Source organism: Octodon degus, unplaced genomic scaffold (assembly GCF_000260255.1).
Source record: "Octodon degus isolate 3935 unplaced genomic scaffold, OctDeg1.0 scaffold00013, whole genome shotgun sequence".
Classification (NCBI taxonomy): domain Eukaryota; kingdom Metazoa; phylum Chordata; class Mammalia; order Rodentia; family Octodontidae; genus Octodon; species Octodon degus.
In genome coordinates this window covers 11,982,975-11,988,281 of record NW_004524589.1, presented here as the reverse complement: position 1 = coordinate 11,988,281, position 5,307 = coordinate 11,982,975, and positions in this window count along the sequence as shown.

The window sequence follows — 5,307 nt, the reverse complement described above, 5'->3', positions numbered from 1 at the left end:
TATGCCTGTGGTTTTAGTTGCTTAGCAACCCATAACTTTTGCCATGGGGCATAACAGGCCTGGAAAGTCTTGCCAGTTTCCCTTTCCTCTAAGTGCTGCTCAGCTTCTTCTGTAATCATGTCTGACATTGCCCAGCAAAATGAGGTTGCGCCCTGGCAAGAAAGAGCATAAAAGTGAAAGCAAAGCCTTGCTTAGAGCTCTCAGGGTGACAGGAGTCCCTCACAGGGCCTGCAGGAATAAAGCCACATCCTGGTCCTGCTCTGTGACTGAGCGCTCTGTTTGGGACATCACTCATCTCCTGCTTCAAGGTGTTTGGAATGGTTGCCCTATCGGAAGTGTATTTGGGCACTGTCAGACTCAGGGTGTCCTATCACAGGCCCTTTTGTTCTCTCACTATAAGTAAGTGAAGAATTGAAAATAGACGGTTTCTGATTGGCCTCTCTCATGGGGTTGATAATTGGTACACATCCTGGACTCTCTGCCTTGCTTCATGTGTCAGCAGGACTGACAGCCTTTAAAACTAGTGTGAGCCAAGCCCTTATCTCTGACCTCAAGTAGAGGTTAAAAACAACTTGACCAACTATATAGGATTTATTCTTTTATTACTTTTACATTCACTTTTAAAATTAATTTTATTGAGAAACAAATAGCAATGAGACAGTTTCAAAACAGGTTAGTAGGACAGCTACAATAATTAATGTATTGCATATTGTTGTCTTCATAGTAGTTATTCATAGTACAAGATACAAACATGATATTCTGTCCAAACACTATTAGTACAAATCTTTCTTCTCATTGAATTAAGGGAAAATAGTTGTATATCTATCCTAAATATTTTGTATATACAGATAAATTGATGTAGTCAAAGGATGCTGGAAACCACCAGGCGTTGGAAGATTCAGTGAATCGATTTGACTTCCAAGCTTCAGGGAACGCAGTTTTATGGTTAACTTGTTTTCAGGTAAATGGAAGTGATGTTTGACACCTGGCCTGCAGATTGTGAGCCTATAAGTTTTGGGGGAATTTTTTTTTTGGTGGTACCAGGGATCGAACTTAGGATCTTGTGCTTGCCAGGCAAGCACTTATTCCCCTGAATTACCTCCCCATCATTGAGTTAGCTCTCTCATCTGCCTTCCTCAGTACCTGACCACAGAGAAGGTATTTTTAAAAGACTGGGTTTTTTTATTTGTTTGGACAATCATTCTTCTGTACAGGTAATCTCCAAGGACAGGCCTAGTTACAATTCCTTCTATTTCTCTAACTGCAATATTTTACTTCTTAACACTGTAGTAAAGAACTAGATTTAAAAAATAGACAAACTTCCTAGAAAAATCTTCAACAGGTAGAATACAATCACTTGGCAACTAAAGAGAATGAGTTGTAATATAAATGACATTGCTGCTGTTTTTTTTCTTTTCAGATTGGAAAATACTGTTAAATTTTGAGATGAACCCACTTCCCAGAAGCATCTTGTGGATGCATACACTATTACCTTGTTAATAGACAGATGTTGTAGAATTAGACAGAAATAAAATTGCAATGAGTGTTGTAAGGGGAGTCTGAAATTTTCATTTTGAGAAAAACAAGTCTGTCTCCACTTAGTTACAGGTTTTAACATATTTATAACTTCTGATATGTCACTAAAGTTCATATTCTTTGAGCAATTTTTGTGTTAGTTAGGCTAAGGAAACAAGCCTCACTACAATTTAAAACCTGTTTAGATAATGAAGAAATTTTGTTATGTGCATGACATGTATGGCACTAAATCTTTATAAAAGAATGAGCATAAATGTTGTCTTTTTGTATACAGAGGCTGTGGAGAATAATGTATAGTGTTTGAAACAAAACATAATTAATAAAATCTCTTGTTTCTTGTTTTAATAAGTTATCCTACTTCAACAAAATTTGTCATATTTTTACAAGTTTATTATGTAAATCAATTCATATTATAAATACATTAATCAAATATATTACCTAAATAGTAATACAATTAGACAAAGGGATACAGAAATAATCACATCTCATTAATCACTCTGAGTGTCATTTTGGTAAAGCTAAATTTTCACTTTTGAAGTGAGCAGGTAAAAACATCTATAACTATAACCAGATTTTGAAAGCCTCAGGATGAAGGAAAATAACAACATAAAATGCATTATGCCAAAATTCTGTGCTTGTCACTTCAAGTTTATTGTTGATTCAATATGAACATTATTTAATCCACATAATGTATTGAGAGTCTTAGTGAAGAAAAATCATATGTGGTGTTCTTACCACACAAAAGCAAATTTCTGGTCTGATCATTCCTGGTATTGAGGAACTCTAAAATAGGAATTCATTTCAATTTGGTTAAATTAAGTAAGAATGTTTACTTCTGACCTCTTTTTTTATAGAATAAGTGAATATTGTGGAAGAAAATAAATAAATATAACTAATAGCTTGTATACACGAGTGAAGACATCTGGGGAAGCACACACAGCTTAATGACAGACTTTTACATAGCATTGGAAGCTGCTGAGTCAGTCCCTGGCAGCAACACACACACACACACACACACACACACACACACACACACACACACCCTGAGATAAGTATTTCCCAAAGCATTAGTTTGATCATAATATTGATCAAAATAATTCACTCACGATCATTGTTCATTCTAATTTTTTTTTTGTATAAGCACGTACTCTTTAAGGCATAAATTCCAAACTTCTCTTTGAAATAATTGAATATATAAATTATCAAGTAAAGAAAAAAATTCAAAATTAGCACTGAAACCTAAGGAACTCACCACCTCAAAACAGTTGCAACAAATTAGACTGTCATATGTATAAATTGGTTTAGCAGCAAATTGATGAGTTCATAAGACCATCATGGTGCAAAACGAACTGCAGCACTGCCCAGAAATCAGGGAGCTGTATGTATGAGAAGATGTATGTCTTCTCATACATCTATGTTTTCTGGCAGACCTAGACACATAGGCAGTTAAGAATAGAAGTGTTATAGTTACACAGTACAAATAATGAACCATCTAGGCATACATGAGTCACAGTCAATGAGCGCGCCAGGTGCAAAGGATGAGAGCTTACTCAGGCAGTGTCCAACTCAAACTCCAAGGGGGCCCAGAGAGATGCCTCACATTGAGACCTTGGAGCCTCATCAAGATGACTGTAAACTAACGTTTCTGTGATTTCTCTATTGATGGAAGCGGGAAGCAAGGATAAAGTGCACAACAGAAGGATGGGCAAGAATTCATGTATGAGGCAGGCAAAGGTCAGGATGGTCCACTACATGATGGAATTGAGTCCTAATCTAAGTGACAAATCAGAGCACAGACAAGAACTAGTCAGAGCATTCATTCCAGAGGGCAATGTGTGCTGATCCTACATGAACTTGTGGCCCTAAATATCATTTTAAAATCTCTAACCATGCATTCCAGGAAGTTTTAGAAGTATACCTATAAAACACGCTTAGCTCTGCATGTCCATCTCATACATACCTCTGGACAATGTCCACACATGTGTGCATGGTTTCATTGATGTGATATTACAAGCAGTACTCACAGATATATGATTATCACAATACACATATTTAACATATTTCAATATCAGAAGAAAGGATACAAGTTGCTATTGAAACTTATTAAAGTTTTGTCTGATTTTTTAGACTGATGTCCGTAATAACAGAAAATAATTTATTAGACTTCAGGATAGTATTAGTATAAAAAGACATTGTCTTAAATATTTTCCTATAAGAAAGGATATCTATTGTTTCTTATGTTTTATGTTTTACAAGACCTAATTCCCCATGAATTATGAAAGTTATGACCTGGGAGTTACTGAAATTGATCTGTGACTTTTACTTAAAGTTGCCCTACTGAAAATCCTCAACTTCACTGTCAAAGGTATACTTATGCTCCACTCATTTGAAATATTTACGTTCTTTATTATTAAACCCATATTTTATTGTGGTTATCATGAGTGCATATTATATAAATTTTAAAGGACAGATTATATTACAACTGAACTGCTAAGACCCTCTAAATACAGTAAAATAGTGATGATTTATTAAGGTTTGAATACAAATTGAAATGTTAGACTGAGAGTATAATTATTTATTTCTCTCAAAACACTTAGAACTTTAATATATGGGAGATAATTCTCACTCAGGGTGAAGCCTTCTATTGGGATGCTTCTGAAGGGGTGTTACGTAGAGCAGCTTCAAATTTTTCCACTATATATGCATGTTGTCCCAAATGTCAGCTTTGATTACTTTGAGATATTTTCACCACATTCTGTGAATAGACTACCACTAATTACAGAATATTCAAGCCCTAACATTGATTTTTTTCATAAAATTCATATTCATTTATTATTTTTAATGTATTTGGTACAGGGTCTCACTATGCAGCTCGGACTTGTAGTGATCCTCCTGATTTTCAGCCTCCCCATGCTGGGATTACAGGTGTGCACCACCACACTGGGTCTCTCTGGTCCACTCAGCATGTCTGGGGGAGGGGCCGGTGCAGCATGTGGTGCTGGGGCTCAAGCCCAGGTCCCTGTGCTTGCCTAAGCAGGTGCTTAGTCTGCTGAGCTATCTTTCTGACCCTTTCATATTTATTTGAAAACTTAAACAATAATATGACTTTATCTTATAAATGGTTGGGTAAATTTTAGCTGAGTACTGTAGTAATGAATGATGTAGTAATCAAGACTTTGCATTTGTACTATCAGAATTCAAAAACAAACTCAGTATATTTGTTTGCAACATATTATTCAATGATGTCTAAACATGGCAAAACTGTGACCTTGATTTTATTATTTTTAAGATGCATTTAAAATAAGACAACAATCTCTGTCATCCAGACTGATTTTATCAAATAATTTAAGTTCATATAAGCAACTGTAAATTTTTTTATCTCACATTTAGTGTGGTGAAGTTAAAAGAGGCGATTTAGGAACATTTGCAGAGAAAGATACACTTTGCCTACACTGATGTAGCAGAAAACAATGTCCTTATGTGTCATCCCTCTGAGACTGGATAGCTTGGATCTTATGACATAGGGATACAGTATGACCATAAAAATATAAATACAGAGACATTTCAATGGATGGATTGTACATGCAATATGAATATATGTGTTTTTATTTATTTGAATTAACCCCAATACCAGTGTTAATAATATGAGTATTTATACCTTAGATCTAAAAGCAGCTCAAAAGGCAGTTCATAGGTAAAAGCTAGATATTTGCTTTGACTGTAGTGTGTCTGAGAGGAATAAAAATCCACAGAAGGAAAGAATAATAAAAA